This window comes from Haliotis cracherodii, unplaced genomic scaffold, assembly GCF_022045235.1.
Source record: "Haliotis cracherodii isolate W230 unplaced genomic scaffold, xgHalCrac1.p SCAF_80, whole genome shotgun sequence".
Taxonomy (NCBI): domain Eukaryota; kingdom Metazoa; phylum Mollusca; class Gastropoda; order Lepetellida; family Haliotidae; genus Haliotis; species Haliotis cracherodii.
In genome coordinates, this window is record NW_027266342.1 from 1 (window position 1) to 25,826 (window position 25,826).

At 20.1% G+C, this 25,826-nt stretch overlaps 1 non-coding gene across 1 annotated transcript; it reads left to right on the top strand.

Moving 5' to 3' along the window:
* Positions 1–14,857: 14,857 nt before the first annotated feature.
* Positions 14,858–14,929, top strand: Trnat-ugu (transfer RNA threonine (anticodon UGU)). Its single transcript has one exon. It is a non-coding gene; the product is annotated as a tRNA-Thr (tRNA).
* Positions 14,930–25,826: the final 10,897 nt, after the last annotated feature.

The following is a 25,826-nucleotide window of genomic DNA, read 5'->3' on the forward strand; positions in this document are numbered from 1 at the left end:
CCCAACCCCAACCCCAACCCCAACCCCAACCCCAACCCCAACCCCAACCCCAACCCCAACCCCAACCCCAACCCCAACCCCAACCCCAACCCCAACCCCAACCCCAACCCCAACCCCAACCCCAACCCCAACCCCCGACCCAAGATATAGAACTAAAATGTATTCATTCTGTTCAAAATAACTTTAATATATATTCAAAATGTATGAATTATAAAATTTCAATACAACAAAATTATTTTCAAAATACTTCAAAACAATCATCAAAAACATTAAATTTATTTCATTCATGTAGACAAATAAAAAATTATGAGAAATATTTTGAAACAATGTAACCTTCAGTCGAAAAAGTATTGGATTAGTTTACCAAATATATTTAAGATATTTGATTGATAATGAAAATTAATATTAATCTAAATTTATGAAATTTATTATAATATTTTCAAATAAAAAATAACATATTTTCGTTTATATAATGTTTATATGTTTTTATTTGTGAACTTATGATCTTCAAAAATTTAACAAAAAGGAGTTTAATACACTTAAAAAAGTCAGAATTTCTGTTTGAAAAAGATTATTAAAAAAAGAAATTATATTTTAATAACTAAATTCGTTGATGGGCAAAATTTATTGTATTAAAGCTTATTTTTTATAAAAATTCCAAGACTTTAACATTTTAGCAGACTGTTATTATAAGAAATATATTATCATGTCCACAGTAATACCCTATGATCAGTGCCAACACTAAAGATCCAAGGTTGAGTAGGATGAAATTTAATTTGTCTAACACCATAATACTCTTTAACTGTATGTCCTCGAAGCACTTTCAAAGGTACAACTAGGGGTTGTAAAATAGCATCATTTTATATTTTAAAGTGAAATAAGTGGATAGTACCATCATGACTTGATGAAGCTATTAAAGGATATAATTAGTGAAAATCTATCGAAGTTACAGTTTTATCATGGAATTGCATCGTTTTGTATGGTTTATTACTCAGATCAAGATCAAAGCAGTTAACCTATTTTAATAAAATATTAATACCTTATAATCGCTTGTTCCTGTAAAAATATACCCACCTTAAGAATGTATTGCCATACATGAATTCATATTTGATCCAGATTATAACTTTTTTACAACTCCCATTCGCTGTAAATCATATAGTACAACTTTTGATTGAGTTAAAATCAATATTTGAGGTTTTTTCGCATAAAATGATACTTTTTTGAATATTCCACTTCCTTTTATAAAGTTAGATTCACTTGCTGCTTTACTAATGCGATGAACTGAAACAACCTCATTTTTACGAGAATGGTAGGGACAAACAGTTACTAGATAATCTCCTTTAACTGCTTATAGTTCTAAGTAAGTAATATCACTTTCAAATTCAAAATTTACCCTTAAACCAGCTTAATATTCTTCTGAATTTTAATCATAAAACTTCCATTATTAATTCTTGTTATTTAATTTACTTTAAGAGAGTAAAGCTTAACCAAGTTATTTTATCGATTTCGGATAATTCCAAAGTAGCAATTCAACAACCTATCCATGACTAAAAGCAATTATATTACAATTTGACCAACTAATACTAAAAATAGATTTTTCATATTTTTTTTTCCATAATGGTCGACTTGATATGGTTTCCCAAATAATAATTAATCCACTTGAATCTCCAGAAGCAAAATAAGATCCATTAGGTGCAACAGATAAACTAATAACTGCTGCTTAATGTCCATTATAAATGATATTAATGGCAGTAGGGAATGGTTTCATTAATTTAGGATCTGGTAATTTTGGTATTAAAGTATCAGGATCAATATTAAGTTTTTTTTTTTTAACTCTAGGGCATAAATATAAATCTAAACAACGTTGAAATCTTTCATTTATTAATTGTTAATAAAATGGAATGTGTCTCATTTTATTATATATAGCTGGAATAAAATTGAATGGTCGATCTTATTAATCTAATTATTACCATTATTGTAATTATTCTTTGTCTAATAAATATTATTTTGGAGGATGATAAGATTAATTATGTTGTGGTAATTTTTGTTTCATTGGTGCAATATTTATAACTCCATGTTATTTTATTGATGGATTTGCCCATGCATCATATAAATTTTATTATTTATCATTTTAGTCTTTATCATCTTGGTTCCATTTTATTCGACCACTTAATAAACCATCTAATATTTTATTGACTTTTATTTGTTACCATTTTGAAGGCATAAAATTTCTTTTTGGAGGTGGATTTGCATGAATTGGAAAAGGATCATTATATTAATATTGAACTGAATAATCATTGGTAGCTACACTTTTTGAAGCTATTTTACCACTTTTAATTCTATCAATTAATTATAATTGTTTATCATTTAATCTAACATCTACAGCATTTAAATCATCTCTAATATATCTCCACCAATTTTTATTTTCTGATTTTTTAATAAATTATTAGATTTTATTATTTTGTTTTTCTTTAATAATTGGTTCTAATTTATTATTATATCCAAAATGATTAAATTCATTATACCAATTATATGGTATTTTACCAATTTTTATTTTGATTTATTCATTCTATTAATCTAATGATTAAGAATCATTGAGATTTTCATTATAGGTTTTATTTATTTTTGTACGTTTAAAATTATTTATTTATTTTTTATTCTTCTACATTAATTTTTTCACCAATATTATATATAAAAAAATATATATATAAATTTATATATATAAAAAAACAATAATATTATAAATAGTAATTAATTAAATTCAATAAAAAGAAAATATTCTTTTTCTTTGATAATATTTTTATTATAATAATTGTACTAATTTATAATTTGCTTATTAAAGTTTCATTTTTAATTTATATTATTTTTGTTAACATTCAAAATGTTTATTTTATTTTTCTTTATAAACTTATTTATTTTGTATTATTTTTTATGGATCTTAACTTATATTTATTATTTTTTTACTTAATCTTTTTTTCTATATTTGAACTGGACTTTCTTCTTGTAAATTTATTGTACTTTCTAATCTTCCTCCTGAATATTATTGATTTCTTTTTCTACTTTGATTATGATAAATATATTGAGAAGCTTGTGAAAGATGATCTATTAAAGATTATTATAAATATTTAACTCTATTCATTGTTTCTTTATTTTAATTTTCTAATTTTTCAATTGTTTGATCATATTTATTTTCAATATTAGTTTTTTCTAATTAAAATTAATTCAATTTTTGTTATTTAATTCTTTTTTATTATTTAATTTCGATTAATAAATTTTTATTACATAATTCTAACATTTTAATTTTTTCTTCCAAAACAAATAAATTTCTTTCTAAAAATATAATTTTATTTTTAGATTAAATTTAATTAATTTATTTATATTTTTAAATATTTTTTTATTTCTATATTTATAAATCTAATTATAATTTTTTTATATTTCTAATTATATTTTTATTTTAATTTATTATTTATTAATTTTTTTATTATTATTTTTATTTTAATTTTAATATAGATATATTTTATTATCTTAGATTATTTATTATTTTTTTATCTTTTTGATATTTTTTTAATTATAATTTATAATGCTATATTTATAATTAATATGATTGTATTTATCTATAATGATTATCCTCTAATATGAGTAAATATTTTTTATGAGTCTATTCTATCACTTTTGTTCTTTATTGTGATAACTATAATTATTTTTCTAACTTTTTTAGTTTTGTTGGAGGAGTTTTATATGAATCTTTTTACTATATTTTTAACTCTTTCATATCTTACATCAATACTTTAAAATTTTATTGCCTTTATTATAATTAATAATCTTCAATTGAATAATTATCATCTTCTGATTCATATGATTAATATCTGCTATTTTGTCGGATTTTATGTAAATTATCAATTGTGATATGCTATTTTAATTCATCAAACATAATTTAAATAATAACGTATGTATTATAACTAACTGTAAATTAGAGTAACAATTAATTTAGATTATTATAGTTTATTATAAATTAATGAATAAAAGTAAAATGCTTCAATTTGAACCCAAAAAACTTAAGATATAACTAGTCAATATAATGAAAAGTAAAGATTTGTTCGAATAAGCTTTGGGAAATATATATACTGAAGAATATTACAAAAAAAATAAATCCCATTTCGGAAATTTTTTGTTCATTTTCGAGGCATTTAATTCATAAAATAAAAAATGGAGGTAAATTTTATTCCCAACCCCAACCCCAACCCCAACCCCAACCCCAACCCCAACCCCAACCCCAACCCCAACCCCAACCCCTAGATAAATAATATTGATATTATGAAATTATCATAAACAAATTAATAAATTACAATTGATATAAAAAGTAAATTAATTAAAAGTATTATTAATTAAATTTGTTAACATTCATAAATATAAACATGTAAAGAATTTTTAAATTTCATTTAAGAAAGGAAAGATTCAACATATAAAGAATTTAAAATGTATAAAAAAAGTGGTGGAAGATTTAGAGAAAATTCATGCTGTAAATTAGGAGCTATCTTTAGATCATGGAAAATTAGAACTGTATCAATCAATCAAAAAGGTATTTCTTATAGTAATAAGAATAAATAAATTAAATAGTATTTATCTTTTGATAATGGTTTTTCGTTCTCTTATGGTCTGTCTGATACTTAAAGCTAATATGGTATTATTTTAGTATGCAATCGTCGTCGCTTAATTCTATAAGCTCAAAACATCTATGATTTTATCTTATTTCTTTATTTACTGAGGTTGACTATCAAGTAATGTCCGTATATGAATCTCAATAGATTCAATAGTTTTTAGCCCAATACGCTATTGGAATAATGTAAAATATTATATTGACGGCAAAAATTATTTCTAAGCATTATCTGTGGCTATTAGTCAAGCTTAAATATCTATTTTCATGATTGGGTGGATGTTTTCACCTGAATTTATTCTTAAAAGAGGAATCGTTAGTGTAAATTTAAAGGAAGCACTTTATAGTGCTGCTTAAAGAGGAGTCAATATCTCTATAATTGTTTATTATGAATCAACATTTTTACCAAACGATTCATCATATTTAAAAGAATAGTTGTAAGCTCAGCATGAAAATATAAGAGTCTTAAGACATCCAAATTATAATTTACCAGCTTTATGGTCTCATCATGCTAAGATGGTTATTATTGATTAAAAAACGGGATTTAGTGGAGGTTTAGATCTATGCTATGGTAGATTTGATGATCAAAACCACCCATTATTTGAACATAATCGATAATTAAAGCTTTATCCTGGAATATAATACAATAACTTAAGAATTCAAGATATTACTAATGTTAGAAATTATATGTTAGAACATTTAGATCGTCATTTACCTAGATTACCTTGGCATGATGTTGGACAATAAATATAAGGTGAATTAGTATCTGATATGTCACATCATTTTATTCAATTTTGGAATTTTGCTTCTTATGAAAATAATCGAATACATACTGGAATTAAATAATAAAAAGGAGATAATAATAATGTATTTGTAAATAGAATGGATGATGTATAAAAATAATAAAATATAGTATTATCAATGGTAAAATTTGGAATATAGAATGTAAAAAGAAAAGGAGCATAAGGTATAGATAAAATAAAATAAATTGCATCAAATTATAAAAATTCTAAAAAAATTAATTTAAAAATTCAAAATGAAAATAATAATACAAATTTTGTACATTATATAAAAACAGTAAAATAATAATCTTAATGTATTAGATAAACTTAACAAAATTAAAATAATATTAAATCAATATTAAGAAATTCATTATTAATTAGTTCAAAAATTCAATCAACTATTATTGTCTAAGAATGCTTATAGAAAATAAAATAGAGTTATTTAGACAATGATTAATAAGAGAAAATTGAAGAAATATCTGAATAAAATGAATAATTTAATTAGAAAAACTCATAAGAATAATAGGATTTTATTATAGAAAAATAAAAATTTAACCCAGAAATAGGCTAAAATTAATGTCAAATGGTTAGATCAGCTAGTAATTGGTCTTTAGGGTTGCATCATAAAAATCGAGAATTTAGCATACATATAGCTTATATTCAACTTATTGCTTAAGCTAAATATTACATTTATATAGAAAATCAGTTTTTTATTTCTTCTTTAGCATAATAATCTGTAAAAAATCAAATAGCAGATGCTTTATTTATGCGTATTTCATAACCCCAACCCCAACCCCAACCCCAACCCCAACCCCAACCCCAACCCCAACCCCAACCCCAACCCCAACCCCAACCCCAACCCCAACCCCAACCCCCAACCCCTATTATGTAATGGCAATATAAAACTATATATTATTCAAATAATAGTTTAATTAAAAAATTATTAAATGTTACTAAAAATCCATAAAAATATATCCAATTTTTTAGCTTAAGAACACATGATAGATATGATTTAAAAAGCTAACCTGTGACATAAATTATTTATATTCATTCTAAATTGATGATAGTTGATGATTAGTATGTTATCTTAGGTTCGGCTAATATTAATGATAGATCCTTATTAGGAAATAGAGATTCATAAATTGCAATAGTATCTACTGGCCCTAAAGACTCAACAGGAATTATGAATGGTTGTAAATGTCCTGTTTGGTCAGGTGCCATGCAGTTACGCATTATAGTTATGGAAATAACATTTTTCATTGATTGATGAGGTATTTGATCCAATTTGTGATAAAACTTGGGATGTGATATGTTCTCGTGCTGAAGTATAATAAATTTTATTCATAGTCTAATACTAATTTATACCGAATAATATTTGGATGTTATCCTGATGATTCTATCATAGATCGAAAAAATATTACTTTTTTAAGAAATTAAAGAAAAATATAACAATATTAAGTGCTTAAAAATGATATTAAAGGTAATGTAGTATTATTTCCTTATAAATTTCTTTGTGAAGATCCAGTTGAAAATACTATTACTAATGTTTAATATTATATTCCAGAATAAATTTTAACATGATAATAATTAATATTTTACTATACCATAATAATAAAGATATATATTTATATATATATATGGATAATATGTTAATTCAATAGCTTAATTATGTTACGAAATTAATCATAATAACGGACATTACAAGAGAAAGAAAGTTAAATTGTAAGAAATAAAATTAATTAATAAGCAGAAAATATTGTTAAATAATATCGTTAAGGTAATTCTTAATGGTAAGATTATTAAAATTATCCTTGCGATCGAGAACTTATAACTTTTGCTCATAGAAACTAATAATAGTTAAATTATGAGTAAAGTGATCTTCAGCGATAACTTTTTGAGCAAATTAGTACTATGACTCATAAAATTATATCTATTTAGCAATAAATGTATTACTATAGGGATCAGAATAACTAAATACAAGCAAAAAATAAACATCAAGTTTAAATTATAACAAATTTGTAGCAAGAATTATAACTATTACGAAAATAACTTTCAAATGAGCAATAATAATTGAATTGTCATTAGAGAGTAATTTAACATTTAAATGAAATAATAAGATAAAAATAATTATAAATAGATAGAATAAAGAATATAAATTAGATACAATAATAAAAAATTTAAGAAATTCATCATTACAATAATAATTTAATAAATATAAATATAGTATTAAAATAAGAAATAAAAATAGCTGATAATAAAATATTAAAATTAGATAATTAATTACAATAAAATTATTATACAAATTATCAAGAGAATATAATAAAGTTGAAAAGAAAAACAAATTAATAAAATATAGAGTATATTGATTTAAAGAAATATTTAGAATAGAAAAAAAAATAAATTATTAAATCAATAATAGAAATTTATTATGAATTAGAATAATGTAAAATTATTTAAGAATATAATCAGAATAATAATTGGAATAAAAAATATTATACTACAGATAATTATTTATGAAGAATTATTATTAAATTATTATGTTTATATGTATATTGTTTATATATTATATTTATGAAATTTATTTATATGTATATTATTATATTATATAAAAAATTATTGGAATTTTTTTAATTTTTTAATTTTTTATAATTTTATAGTAAATTATTAATAAATTTATTAATAGTATTGAAAAAATGAAAATAAAAGAAAAATAAAAAAATAAAAAGAAATAAAAGAATAAAGTATTAATATACAATTATAGTTCTTTATTAAATATGAATAATCCAGAATAAAATAATATTTTACCAGGATTATAAATAAGATTAAAAAAAAGAATAATAATAATAAATATAGATATAAATAAAAAAAATATAGTTTTAATTAATATAAATAACCTGAATTATTATCAACAGGTATATTGTATTTAAATAGAATAAAAAAATAAAAATAATCAATAGAAAATAAATAATAATAATCCAAAAATAATAATAAAAATAATAATAATAATAACAATAATATATTTGAACTTTAAAGATAAATTACACCTATAAATCCAATGGGAAAAAGAAAAAAAATTTATTCAACCACTTCATAATACTATCATATTTCATAAGGATAAACATAATAGATATAAAAATCAAAAAATTTTATATTAGAAGATCATATCTTAGGTCAATCATAAGTAGTTTATCAATATGTTTTTGGAAAGTAAAAAAAAATAAGTCCAAAAATTATATATCAATGGAAAGATTGTTTACATCATTAAGATAAAACTGAAATATATATTAATATGAATTCTAGTATACCATATACACATGCTAAAATATTTCCATTTAATTAACTTGAGAAAGGTTTTAATCAAATTTATAATACTGGTAAAAATAGGGCATTATTACCAGGATAATAATCATTAATTATTGAAGGTATTAGAAAATATTTATAGAAATGTAATAAATAACCAATGAAAATATCAAGAAAAAATGGTGATATAATTGTAGATATTATTCATAGTATTAAATTATAAGAATTATAATTATATACAAATTGTATGAGACAAATATAAACACATTTTAAAATTATGGCTACTCGTTGGATTCATAGTGGTAAATTAAATTTAAATGATAAAATTATAAAAATAGCAATATCAATGGGTAAAAATAATTTTATTGATTTAAGAAAAAAATCACCAATTGTTACATTTTTATTAAAATGTAAAATAAAAAAATGATTTTTATTATTATTATTATTATTATAAAAAATATATATTTTTGTATATAAATTATATTTATAAAATTTATAAGAAAAAAAATTAAAAAATAAAAAAAATATAAAATTAATTTTTATTATTTTAAATCAATTATATGTTATATATGATAATATAATATTCCAAAATAAACCTACAAAATTTGCATATAAAACTTGATATTGTACAGGTATAAACCAAAAATTTATTGATGTTGCAATTGGCCATATTTTCCAATTAGCTTTTAATGTTTACCATATTTTTAAATGTGTTTGTTGAATTCCTTTTTTTAATCCTTAAATAGTTGGTTTATTAACAAAAATATTTATAGTTAAAAATCCACTTAATAGTACTGGAGCAAATAAAAGTTGATCTAAAATCATTGAACTAAACACACGTACTATTTTACTGCTTTGTTTAAAAAATTTTTAAGCAATAAAAGGTAAACCTTTACAATACCAAATATGTAAACCAGGTGCAAGATAGATAGCTCCAACAGTAAATAAATTAATATTCCTAGCATAATCAAATTATTATTTTTTCTATAAAACTAATAATAAAGAATAAATAGATACATTTTTGAGTAATATAATCTCCTAAAGAGAATAAAAAACCACTTGTTAAACATTTAGTTGTTAAAGGATATTGTTATAACCATTTATTATATATTCTTAACATTTAAATATTTATTATTTATAATTTGTATTTTTCTAAAATAATCATGGTAATAATTTTGATTGATTTTTTAAACAGTATAAAGCTATAAAACCAATTGGATCATTTGGACGTAAAATATCTACTTGTCTTATAGCAGCTTATAGAACTGGTAATAATTTTTTTTTCAAATATTCACAATCATTATCTTGTTATTTCTATTATATTAATTACTTTTTATCATCTAATTATTCTTATATTGTTATTTTATCACTATTTTATATTTTTTGAATTTCTTAAGCTCTTTTTATTTCAAGATTTTAAACTTTTTTAATAAAATAATCAACATCTCGTAATAAATCAAATAAATTTACATGAACATAAAAATTATTCATTTTACTAACATCTTATCCTAAACAAGTTAAAATTATTGGTTTCTATTATGAAGTAAAATATATTTAATGGGTTAAATAATCTACAGGATCAATGAAGATAGTGTGTAATGAATTTATTTCATAAATACATGCGCTTTAAGAAAGTATGGTATGTGAATTTGCATAAATTTAACTACATCCTTCAAACAATTGAACATTTTTATTATTTTTAAAACCTAAATATTATTTCAATATATATACTTTGTTTTAACATTTCAGGATCTTTTTATAAATTTCTTTTAAGGGTACCATAACTTGCAAAATATTCTTTATCACCCGTACAATAAATTACTATTTTATGTGTATTATTAATAATAAAATTTTTATTTCCTTTACTTCCATCAAATTTTTATTAATGGTGTTCCATTTTTACCATTATATAAAAAATGTTAACCTTTAAAAAATAAATTTAATTCATCAATAATATTATTATTATTAAATTATTATTATTATTGATTATTTTTTATATATATTGCAAATTATCTTTTACTTTTTTTTAAAAACATTAATAATTTATAAAATGCAGGTAAAATTTGATATTTTCCATTTTTTAAATAATAATTAATTAAATTACAATTATTTGAATTATTTTAATATTATTGTTTTATTGATTAAAATATAACTTTAGGAATAGTCTAAAAATAAATAAATAAATATATATATTTACAATATTTTTAATATTTTTTTATATTTCTGATTTGATTTTAATAGCAGGTCCTTTTGTTACATTCATAATTAATTTTTATATTTCATCAGGGTTAAATATAATTATTAAGATATTCTTAATATGAAATTAATTATTGTTATGGTTTTTTAAACAGATAAATTCATATGTAATAATTTCCATCCAGTTACTTTTTCAATATCATCTTTATTATTTTTTTATAATTTTCCCCATATCCATTTACAACATAATTTATATATCTCTATATTATTTTTAATGTACAAATAAATCTTTATTTATTGATGATAAACAAATTACTTCATTTATATCAAAATGTAATATTAATTTTTTTTGTACTATAAATGGTTGTTATTTTATTTTCATTTTAGAAGTTATATTTAATTAATTATAAATAAATAAATAAAAATAAATAAATATTCATTTCTAAATATCATTTTCATAAACATTATTTCATTTAAAACTTAATAATTTATAAGTTGGATAATTTAAATAATAATTATCTGGATTATTTTTAACTTCTTTAGCTCCATCTTAAGTTAAATCTAAATCTTTAATTAACCAATCTATCATTTCATTTACCCATTTTTTCTTAAAAATTTAATATGCTTCATAAATAATCTATTCATTTTAACATTCTTATTCACATTGATAATTTTTTAAAAATTCAATCATTATAGCATCATTCATACCAGTGCTATCTTTTACAGAACGAGATTATAAAATAGATGTTATTAGTGCAGTATTTTATAAACTATATGTTGTAATAATGATAACTATGAAGCCCAACAACAACTTGAAATTCATATTTATATTTAATTATTATGAACTAACAGACAAGCTAACAGTCAATATATAAAATCATATAAATTAATTATTATCAAATCATATTATAAATAAAATATATTAATGATTTATAAAGATTAGAAATAATGTTATTAATATTTCGAAGTGCCTTCTATTTATCACAATATAGTAAATCATTAAAAATATTAAATTTAACTATTCCTGTAACAAAGAAATAAATAAAATTAAAATATAAAGAATTAGCATTAAAATATCATCCTGATCATTAAAAATAAAATTCAAATAATAATTTTATTTAAATTACATAAGCTTATAAAAAATTAATGAATTTATCTTAAGAAGAAATAAATAATAAATAATAAAAAGAATATAAAGAAAATATAAATATTAATAATAAATAATCAATAAGGAAACAAAAAGCTTATTAATATTTTAAAATAAAAAAAAAATTTACACCTGAAAATATGGATTATATGCCTAAAATACCAATATTTAAATCAGTTCCTGAATTTCTTATTGGATTTCTTATTGTTTCACTTATTATGGGTTAATGGACTTATATTGTTTACAAAAGACGGACACATAAATTATAGTAAGAGCAAACAGGAAAATAAAAATTAAATCCATTTCGAGGGATTGATAGCCTGAAAAGATTTAGAGAACAATAATCTCATTCAATTTATAGTGTCTGATTAATTATGTTAATGTATTAAAATTATTGATGAAACATCAGTTTGAAACATTAGAGTTACCTAATTAAATACCTCCTTCTAAGTAAGAATGGGCACTGATTAACCACTACAAAGCTCTATAATTTGATAAATTAAGGCAGAAATAAAGATTACTAGAGCAGGAAAAAAAAAACAATTTTAGGTATTATATGAACTTAATATAGACATCAATTAGATGAGCAAAGAAATAATAAAAATGATGTTCATCTATTAGAAGCAGAAGCAGATAAAAGATATTATGATTTTATTACTAAAAAAGCATAAGAAATAAAAAAAAGATAAGAAAAAGATAAACAATATAAAATGACACTTAGAAAACAAATGTAACAATAAAATCAACATTTTATTTAAGAACATCAAAATTCAAGGATTAAAAATAGTGATTCAGGATATCATTTAGATATTGGCTAAAAATCATAACAATAAAGAAAAAATAGATCTTAAATATATAAAAAACAAATGATGGATACATTAGATTTACAAATAAGAGATAAATAGGAACAAAAGAAAAATCAAAAAGTAAAAAATAAATAATAAGAACATAAAAATCTTATGTATCAATATAATTATTTTGATAATCGGAATCCAAACCCTAGGTTACATGGTCAAAGTACAAATACTTATAAAGTGTATCAAAAAGTTGCTTAGGATAAATGTTTAAGAGAAAAGTAGTTAGAAAAAGCATATGTTGAAAGACCTGCTGAAATAAAAAAGAAATAAGCTTAAACAAGACAATAGAAAGAGTAGCAAAAAAAAACTGAGCAAGTTAAGAATATGAAACAAGTTTTAAAATGAGCAAATTCGTGAACAATATCATAGAAAAACTGAATAAGCTAGAACTAATCCAGAATAATTATCTTATGGTGTTATATCAAATATTTTTAGAGAAAAACCTCAATCTTATAATAAAAGATAAGTACTATCATTAACTAAAATAACAAATGGAAGAACAACAATACAAGAAAAAAAAGGGCTAATTTTATGTCAGCTTAAGAATATAAGCTTAATATGAACCAATTAAGTGTAATTGTATACATTATATATATAGAAAGTTGTTAATGGAGATTATGCTCATAAAAATTACATTGATCGCTCATTAGGTGTGATTGGTGATGGAAAGAAATTTAATGTAAATTAAATTCATGATGGATTGAAAGATAAAGATGCTGATTCTATAAAGCATCGTCTCGACATATTAAGTATGAAACATAAAAGTGGTAAAATATTACCTTATGATTGATCTTATTTTGACATTATTGTGATATTGAGATCAAGTTTATGATGTATTTTTCATTGTTTTCTGGTGGCGATTGAATTTTACGGATTTTCCATACAACCCCTAACGGAACAATCATGAATACTACTTTCATGAATGTCATTACTGCTGGCATCTTAAGAAAATAAAATTATAAGTAATATCATTGATTCATGATTATATATCACTCAAATATATTTATATTTATATTAATTAATCATGAAATTAAGATTCATTGGAAAATTGTTGATCGTTATTACTATTTGCTTACAAGCTTTTCTACTTCTCAACGATTTGAGTGTTATTAATACTTTTAACAGTAAGGTTAATAATATTGCTAGCTAGTATCAATTGAAACTCAACTAAGAATAATTACTGTATGTTAGATATGTCATTGCTGGACTTATGATAAGTAGTATTATGATGTTGGTCGTTGATATATTTATTGTTAAATTATTAGTTTTAGTAGGGTTATTATCTCACATTTTAATTGCTAACTTTCCCATTCAAAATGCTTTTATTTTAAAAAATTCGAATTTTTGGCAACAATTATGTGTAATTGGATCAATTATATTCTTGATTGGAGCTCCAAATCCAAAATCTATAGTTGAAAATTCTTCAAATAGTAAATAGTAAAAAAAAATAAATTAAAAAAAAGAAGGAAAAAAACAAAAAATAAATTGATTGTATTCATTTAAGTTATGATATCAAATAAAAATTAATTTTTTCAGTTATAGAAAATAATAATACAAAATATCGAGTCTATATGTCTCAATTAAATGATAAAATTCAAGCTATATCTCAAATTGAACATTGCTCAAGATTAAGTAATCAAACATAAAGTAGTGAAATTCCCCAACCCCAACCCCAACCCCAACCCCAACCCCAACCCCAACCCCAACCCCAACCCCAACCCCAACCCCAACCCCCAACCCCAACCCCTTATTTATTACAAATTTCATTATAAACTTAACTTTATATGACATGCAAATAATGTTATTAAGTTGTACCAATTGAAGGGTCTCATCAGAAATGCAAAAATTGCAGAAATTTGTGATTTGCTTATAAATATTTCATGCATTAATTATTATTCATCACAATATTAATCATAGTTTAGCCGGTATAGCTTAGTGGTAGAGCATTTGCCTTGTAAGTAAAAGGTCGTGGGTTCAAGTCCCACTATCGGCTCTTTTTATGAAAATCAAATTAATATTTGCTTAATATAAATGCATAAAGATATCAATTAACAAGATAATTATCATAACTATTTTGTTATCTAGCATTACTATTATTTTCTGAAAAATCATCATCATCATTTAGATGATATGTTATATTATGATAAGTATGATTATATTTATTATGATTAGAATAATGATCATCTAAAATATTTGATTATTATTATTATTATTATTAATTTTAATAAGATTATATATGTTATTAAATTTAAAAATCAATTAAATTTAATTCTTATTCATTATTATCTTTGTTATGATTTTCTAATTTTTTTTATTCTAAATATTTGTAATATTTTTTATTTTGTAAATTAACTGCTTAATTCATTTGTAAAATAATTTACTATTAATTTTAATCAATTAGATTAATAGAATCATAATGTAAAAAATTTATTTTTAATGATGATAAATATTACATCGATTTTAATTGTTTTAATAATAATTTTGGTATATTTTAATAATTTCCTTATTTATAAGGATTTAATAATTAATATTATTTAATTCTTTATTTAGATTTTATAATTTTATTACGTGTACTAGTTCTAGGAATGATTGTATTAATATTTTTATTAATTTTTACCATATATATAGTAATAATTATATATTAATTTTTTTTATAATAACAGTATTTTTAAATATAATTCAATAATAAATTTATTAATTATATATATTTTTATAGAAATAAATAAATAATTTTTTATAATATCATTTAGATGGATATTGAATTAATGTAGGTGTTACTCTAGTTGTTTTTTTCATACATTCTTATATATGTGGTTGTGTACGAGGATCAATTCTATGTCCAGATTCACATAATCCTTTTTATTTTATTTATTATCCAATTGGTTTACAAAAAGAACTATTCCATATTATCATTGTACAATCATTACCACCAGTTGCAAAATAATCACCTCCCATTGAAAAAACTGCTTTTTGTATTTCACTATTATGTCCATACATAGTATATGCTAATGATCCTTTTCTCATATCCCATACCTATACATATATATATTTATTATTACCTTAATTTCACTATTAGCTGATACAGAAACCATATAATTACCATAAGGATGTATTGTTATATCATTAACTGCATCATGGTGGGCTTAATAGTATTGTACTAATTTTTCTGTTCTTAAATCATGAATATTAATATTTTTTTGACGTGTACTAGATGCTACCCATTGTTATTGTGGATGAAATTAGCAACTAGTTACACCATTTTCAAATATATCATATTTTTGTAATGGCTTCTTTTTATCAATATCCCATATTAAAAGTTTCTTATCTTAACCACCAGAACATATTAAAGTCATATTATGATTGAATTTAGCTGTATTAACCCAATTAGAATGACTCAAATATGAACTTTTAAATTTTAAAGTATCAACATCCCATATTTTGATACTTTTGTCATCACTAGACGTTAAAAGCATTCGACCATCGGCACTAAAATGTACATCACGAACAGGTGCTGAATGTCCTTTAATAATTTTAGTTTTAATGCTACTTCCTGGATACCATAACCTTACTGTTGTATCATAGGAAGCACTGGCTAATAAATTTTCATTAGGTGAGAAACATACATTGGAACATTTTTTCTAATGGCCAGTCAATTATAAATTTCTTTTTGAATTGTTCATATTCCATAAATTAATAACACTTTAATTACCACATGATACAATATATTTCCTAACTACATATTAAATTTAGTTACATATTATGGCTAAATGCAATACCAGAGATCTATTTTTTTGTATTTTTGCTCTGGAGTAGCCATGAATCATTTTACATTCAATTCAAAAATTAGTATAATAACTATAAAAAATAGAAATTAATAAAAAAAATTATATTATCAATGTATTTGAAATTTATACAGTTCTGTAATGATAGAATCAAGGCGATTTATCTTAGTAATAATTATCAAGTAAATGATATTTTCCCCGTAAACGAGGTAAAGCTAACTTTGGTTTATAAGTTTATAAATTTTTTTTGATATTACTACGATTTATTGAAATAGAATCTTGCTTATAATTACTATATATATCTTATTTTCCATCCTCAAGTTATTACCGAGTACTATAAGGTTGTTGAATATCAATTGTATCCATTCTACTATATCTACCACCAAAACACTTACGATATTATCCTAATTTATAGTTTTGAGAATGAATGATATTTTTTTATTTATTTTTAATAAAAGTTGGTATAATTAATGTAGCTTAAATATTATCTGTACTTTATCTTTCTCTTAATGGTTTATTTTTTTTCATTTGTTTTAACTTCATTTACTACCCCAAGAGTTTTATAATGACTTTTAGCGCGTCTATTTGTTGATCCTATCATAGTTTTTAAGCCATAATATTTTAATTTTTCATCTGTATATTCTGCTTTAATAACATCTCCTTCATAACTATAAGTATAACTAGAATCATGTTGTTATTCAAATGCAAGAATTCTTTCTTTATTTTGTTTAATTTTATTTTATTAATATTATTGAAATTCTTTCTATTCTTTTAATTTATTTATTATTTTTCCTCTCATAGAATTAATATGTATATCTTATTATTATTATTTTTATTATTATTCTTAATTTTCTATATTGATTTTTTTCAATGTATTTTGTATTTTTTTATTTTCTTTTTTAGGAATAATATATGATCTACCATTTTTTAATATTTTTGATTTTTGATTTAATCTTCGTTTTATTATTGAACTAGTTTGAGATTATGTTACAATAATTGTTTATTATAATTTTTACATTTCATTTGAATTTGGAATTAAATTATCTTTATTAATTTTATTAATATTTGATACAAATTATTCAGTTATTATATTATTTGATTAATTATTCATATAAATTTGATTTATATTTTCTTTAATATAAAACATATTTAAATTTATTACATATTATGGTATTGAATGTAATAATTAGATTTCATTTATTGACTTTTATGTTTTTTATAAAATTTTATCAATGATTTATGATGTACAATTGATACTATCATATAACATTAATAATAAAATTATTAATTTAATAATATAAATAATAATATAAAGAAATATATATTATAAATTATTAATTTATTTATTATTAAAAGAAAATTAAAGTATTTCTGTAATAAATAAAATAAATAATAAGTCATAAAAATATGAAAAATCAGTAATTTAACTTTAAAGATAAAAAGCAAAGAATAGTTCAAATGCTATCTACACTCATACTTAAAAATTATGCTATTGGAATGAGAAAAATAGTCTTAGCATATGATGAAGATGAAGAATGTCAACATGTTGAACATTATGATTTAGTTTGTTAAGGTATAGCTCTAATTGATAATTGGTTACGTATTAAGATGCAAAACAGACTTATATTAGGATTTCAAGCAATTATGTCCAAAACCAATAAAATACCAATAAATAATATAGACATTAAAAAAAAAGATTAGAATTTAATTTAGAAAAAATATAAACATAAAACCCATGAATGTGTTTTTCTAGATGATAATATAAAAAATTATTAGAAAGATTAAAATATATGTAGAAGTAGATTAAGAAAAAATTCATCACCAATTAAATAAGATTCAAGAGATACTTCTATACTTTAAGGAATTTTAAGTAGAGTTAGTTAATTTAATCATCAACAAAAATTAGATCAAAATAATAAATCTTTTTATATACTTTAAAATTCAATGATTAGTAATAAAGATAAAAAATAAAAAATTATTAATAAAATTAATGATTTAGATCAAAGTATTTATTAATTATAACATAAATCTAATTATCCTAAAAAAATAAATCAATAACCTTTATATAGTTTCAAAAGAAATAATAATGCTTATTCTCATTTTTAACATAGACCTTATAATTATCAACCATAAATTTAATATTATGAACCATGCTATCATCATCATTATCAACCTGAAAATTATTATCATTCTCAAACAAGATTGATAAAGAAACCTTGTTTTAAACAATGGAGTAGCAGAACAAAAATGAATCCGCATACATGTGTTTTGCAAACAAGTCGATCATTTTGTTGTTTACATTCCTATGTTTGATTGCGAATTATTTCTGTATTTATAAAATAAAATTTAAATATTAATCAAATATTTTTTTCGAAAACTGCCCAATATTTTTAACCACTATTTCGTTAAACTTTCTGTCCTTATTCAGTTTTATTAATCATAATTTTGATACAAGGATCCTAAGGATCATTTATTTGGTGAAACATTTTATGATTTTACAAATGTTTCATATGCCATTCATGTAATTCTAGTACATCAGTTATACAATATAGCCTTCCTTTTTTATTGAGTAAATAAGCATACTCTGATAAGTATCCAGTATTAATAATTCTTCTCCGATAATTTTTAGCCTTGAAGTGAGGGTCTGGAAAACAGATAAATATTTTTTATAGTGAACCTTTAGGAAAGTACTGACATAAGTGTCTCATTGTGTTGGTCCTTACTACAGCAATATGATCGAATTTGTCTGGTTCACTTAACCGACTACCCCTTATTTTTTCAGCCACAAAATTAACAAGTTTATCCCTGATTTACATTCCTAATAGCAATTAATTTTTCATTATTGGTGCTAATCCAAATAATAATCCTCCAAAACCACAACCAATATCAACTACAGATACATGCTTACCATTAAGTTCATAATTTCTTTTATTTTCATAAAATGAGGGATGTTAAACAGTATTACACGTGATGATTTCATTATCTTTGATATTACCTCCATATTAAAGAGGATAATGCATTTTCCAATCAACGTATGAATGATGAGGTGGATATGGAAATGTAGTGATATTTAAAGGATTAATGTGTGCTCTCATTCGATAATCTGCTTTTTTTGGCATTAATCTTCCAGTATTTAATTTTTTACTTTAATTTTATTCTTGTTATGATTATTAGGAGTGTATCTTTTATCTTTTCATCTACATTACAATAATTTAAATATCTATATATATATATATATATATAAATTTATATCAATATATAGTCTGATTACATTATTTTTATAATTATTCTAATTAACGTTAATATTAGATTTTTTTACGACGAATAGCTCCTGTTATTGATTTCATATCATATATCTTTTCTAATTATTTATTTAACTCTTGAATCCGTTGAGAAGAACTATTTTTTCTCGGTTTACTAATAATATCAACACTTTTATTCATTAAAACAGATCCATCAATATCTAAAGGTTTTTAGGCTGGAATTTGATGTTGTTTGATACTTGCTCTTTAACGTGCAAATTATCCCCTTCTCCTTTAATTGATAACTTAACTTTTATTTTTACTGGTTAATATTTCATTATTTCTATATGAATTATGATTGATATTTTGTAATTTATCATGCAAATTAGATTAATTAAATTAAATTTGTGAATCTCTTCTACGAATATCTGCTTTTAATACTTGATTATCTTGTTCTAATTTATATAATTTTGTTGCAAGATTATATAATTAATCTTTTGCTAAATTATTTTATTCAACTAAAGTTGGTATTTTCATTCTTATATCATTTAAAAGATTTTCTTTATTTTCAATTTATCTTTTTATTATATTACTTTCAGCTTATATTAGATTTTTTTTAATCTTTAATTTTTTCATAAATCATTTTAAAATGACTTAAATCATCTTTTAATTTATCAACTTGATTTTTCCAATAAATAATTTCTTAATCTTTTTTTTTGATAGAAAAATCTCTTCCATCAATCATATCTTACATTTATTTAATTTTATATTATAATTATCTATTATCTTATTAAAATTTAATTTTAAATAATATTTAATTTTGTAATTTATCTTTTAATCTTTTATTCTCCATAATTAATGAATCTTATCTTGATTGTATAGAAAATAACTATATTTTAATATATTTTTATACTTTTTATTTTGTTATTTATATCTATTATTGCCAATCTCCTAATTATTTATTACGATATTTATTATCTTATACTGTATTTCGACGAATTTATTCATATTTCTCATATAATTTCTAATATTTTTTTTTATAATCAATATTATTGTTATTAAAATTATTATTGTTATTGTTATTATTAGAATCATTTATTATTCTTCTTGTATTTTTAGTTACTTTTGATTCTTTTTATACACTTATTTATTCTTTGTTTATATTTGTATTCTTCTATAATATATTCTTATCATTCTTATCATTATTATTTTATTCTGTTTTTATTGAATATGGTATTCGACGTGTTATTTCATCTTTATTACTATTATCATTATGTAATTTATTTTATTATTAACATTATTTTTTTCTATGACTTATTTCTTATTTATTTTACAATGATATTTTACGTTCAACTTTATTCTGCATAAATTTCTTAAATAATTTTGTACTTTTTGCAGCATTTATATCAATTTGATAATTGTTATTCATTTTTGATTTCAAAAATATTTATATTATTATTATATTAACATATAATAATGATAACGATGATATATATATTTATTATTATTTTTTAAAGTATAATTTATTTATTATTTAAAAACAATACAATACAATATATATATATATATTATAATTTCAATCTATATCAATCATACTTAATTTATCAATTATTTTACTTTTATTCTTATATCTTAAATTTTTATCTTCAAGCATTTCTAATATAATTTTTAAATTTTCTTTTCTTAAATTAGTTTTATAATTAATACCATTATTAATTTCAATACTTTAAATTTCTTATTTAATAATATTGTATAAATATTATTATTTTGATTAAATAATATAATTAATAAATTTATTTCTAAATTAAGAATTAATTTTTATCAATGATTATATTTTAAAATTATTAATTAATTTTAAAACAATATTTATAATTGAATATATATTTGATCTATTTTATGAAATTTGTTTTAAAAATATTTATTATTATTAATTTTTACAATGATTACAATTATTTGTATATTTTTTTAATATTTAATTCATTTCTTATTAATTATTATTCTATTATTATGTTAAATGTAATTATTATTCATTTGTAAATAAATCTAATATATAATTTATATTTTCATCTTCTTATTACATTATTATTATTATTATTATAATTATTATAAAATAATATAAGTATAATATAAGTATAATATAGAAAAAACAATCAATTTATCTTTTTATTATTTATTTCAATTGTTTTTAATATTTTATTTCTTTCTAATATTAATTATTTATTATTATATTGTATTTTTTGTAATTCATTATATTATCCATGAATTTATTATACTTTTTAATTGTTTATTTTCATTGTTTAATATAATTATTTTTTTAATTGATCACATTTTGTATTCAATATTTTGCACTTTATTTTTTGAAGATAATTCATTTATTGAAATTATTTATTCTCAATTATTAACTATTGATTCTATTAGTATAATAGATCAGCCCATTGTACAAGTTATTCAATCATTTTATCTTTATTTATCATTTATTCTTTCATTTTAATATATTTCTCATAATATTTTCCCTTCGTTTTAATATTGATTTCACTCATACAACTTGATTTTTATTTAAAAGGTTTCAATTAAAAACTACTTGTACTATTAAGTTAACAATAATTATTTTTTTATTAAAATTCAAATAATTCATTTGATTTATTCATATCTTCATCATTATTATTATATGATTATTTACTTATATAAGTAATTGGAAGTGTAGTATTTTATAAATTAGATCTCTATTCTTTATAACTGTATTCAGGTTTAAGTTATTTTGTCACTATACTCATTTGCTGATCCATGTATTCCATCATATAATCTTTCATATTTTTCAGCATTAATTATGTATTTAATTGACATTAAGCGTTATATTTTAACATTTTTTATTTAGATTACATATTTATTTGTTTATTTTGATCGATTTGTTATCTTTGTGTTCTTAACATGTTCGTTTATAACTCTAATTATTTAACTTGTTCTGCTATTTTAGGATCAACATATTAGTAAGATTTAAGCATTAACGACTGCAATTGATTCAATACAAAAATAAAATATATTTAATATAAAATACATATTCTAAATCATTAAAAACATAATAATATTCATAAATTGATTTATTCATTAATAATTTGTCAATAATGAATTAATTTAATTAAGTAGCATATTATAGACTAAATAATAATTTTTATCTTATTAATGATTTTGATTAGATGATTTCAATAAATCAATTTTTAATTGTTTTAATTTATTTATATTGATTTTTCTTTCTATAAAATAATTAATTAACCATTTTAATGTGATAGTTTAATTTAATATTTTTTTAATTTAAATAAATAAACATTATTCTACTATATTATTTGTTGGTATGATATTTTAATTTAATAAAAATAATAAATAATATTTATTATTATTTATTAATACTAAAGTATAAGCATCATCATAATTATTTTATTATAAATGGGATTTTATTTTTTATTAGATATTTTATTCTATTTAGGAATATTTTTCATTTTTTATTGTTATTTATTCATTGTTTAAATCTTATTGTTTATTTCTTTTTTAACCATATAAATCAATACTTTAATTATTTGATATATTATTTTTATTTGTATATATTAAATTAATATTTTATTTTCCAATATTATTATTGAAATTAATTTTGGTTTCAAATAATTATATTTTTTTTTCAATTTTATTTATTTTTTAATAAATTTTATTTTCAAAATTTATTAATAATTATTTTATTTTCATTAATTGATTATTATTATTTTATTATTATTAATTTTTTTATTTTATTTATGAAATAGATAATTATTAATTTAATTTATAAAAAATTATTTTAGAAATTTTTATTATAATTTTATTATTATTTATTATATTATTTTTATTTTTATTATTATTGTTTTTATTTTTATTATTATTATTATTATTGTTAATTGTTATTCTATTTTATTATATTTTAATTATTATTATTATTATTTATTGATAATTTAAATTAAATTGAATTTATATTATTATTTTTATCTAAATTATTAAATTTCATTTATTTATGACATATTTAAATATCATTATTATAATTATTATTATTATTATTATTATTTTTTGGTGATTCTTTAGTTGTTTTAACTCTTGTTTTATTTTTAATATTTTATAATTATATTATCATTTATTTTTAATCAACTTATATTTTAGATTATTTTAATACTTTATTATTATTAATCTTTGTTTAAATTCTTTTATTTCTTTGTGATTATAATGTTTATATCTTTTAAGTACTATTTTTATTCTTAATTACTTTTATTATATCATTATGTTTGGCATTTTTAAAAAATCCTTCATTTCTTTGCTTTTTTCTTTCTAATGAATGTGATTGATGATTTTAGATATATTTATCATCAATTTTATTCGTTTAAATCCTTTTTCTGACTATTGGATTAGTTCCATTTTTTAATGTTGTTTTCATCAAAACTTATTCTCCATATAATTGTTTGTGAAGAGCTTCATAGTTACTAACAGCATCGCGTACATGTTTAATTTTATCATATTTTAAATTTTTAATTAATTTATTGCAAAAGTTAATTTGTTTCTTCTTTTACAACTAATAGTCCATAACAAATATCTATTGCAATTTTTCTGGCATTCCATTCTTAACCTTTTAAACTTTTACTTAAAATTGGTAATATTATTGCTTCACATTAAAATTTATCTTCTAAAGCTAATATTACCGATAATAAAGAATCTAATACTTAACTTTTATTTCGATTTGTATTACTTTGTTCTTGAATTAAACTTATTATTTAATTTTGAAATTGATTAGTAACATTTGCATCAATATTTTCAACCATACTTTTTATAACTCGATGAACTTATGGATGATTTTTAAAAGCTGTTAATAAGTGTGCAAAATAATTTTTTATATTTTATGATGGATTGATACGTGAAATTAATGTCTAAAAATAACAATAATAATAATAATTTTACTTTGCATAAAACTGCTATAACTTCACTAATTCCATTATTATTTTTTTTTGTTAAACTTTATATCATTCTTTAATAACATGTTTGTATTAATATATTTTCTCTATAAACATCAATAATAGTAATATACAACTATATAAATAAAATTATATTAATACTTTCATATGTTATTTTTTTTAACGATCACTTGCTTGTTAAACAATTATCTAATTTATTAAATAATATTATAGCAATATCTGGAAAAGAATGTTAATATAATATTTTTCTAATTTGTTAATGTGCTATTGCTACAGTTGATGAATCTCTATATTTTAATATGCTTTTACTTAAATTTGGATAGAAATGAAGATAATTTATTAGTAAAATTAGATGAAAATTTATTTATTTTCATTAGAATTATTTAACTATATTTTTTATTTTTTTTTGAAATTATAATTAGATATATATAATTCTTTTAATTAAATAAAATATTGTATATATATATTTAATTTTTTTTTTTTCATTTTAAACAATATTTTTTTGAATTTCATAAATTTGATCTAATGATCAAAAATTGTTAAAAATTATTATAACATGATTTAAGAATAATAAATAATTTTAAAAATTTAAATAAAATAAAAATCATATAAAATAATAGAATAATAAAAATGATCAAAAATAATCTTAAAATGGAACTAATAAAAAAAAAAAATTGTTTAAAACAGTACTATAAAAAATCGAAATTATATAAAATGATATATTCAAATGTAAAAAATTATATAAAAGGGTCTAAAATAAAAATTATATAAAATGGTTACCTAATAATATAAATATATTCATTGTTGGGGTTGGGGTTGGGGTTGGGGTTGGGGTTGGGGTTGGGGTTGGGGTTGGGGTTGGGGTTGGGGTTGGGGTTGGGGTTGGG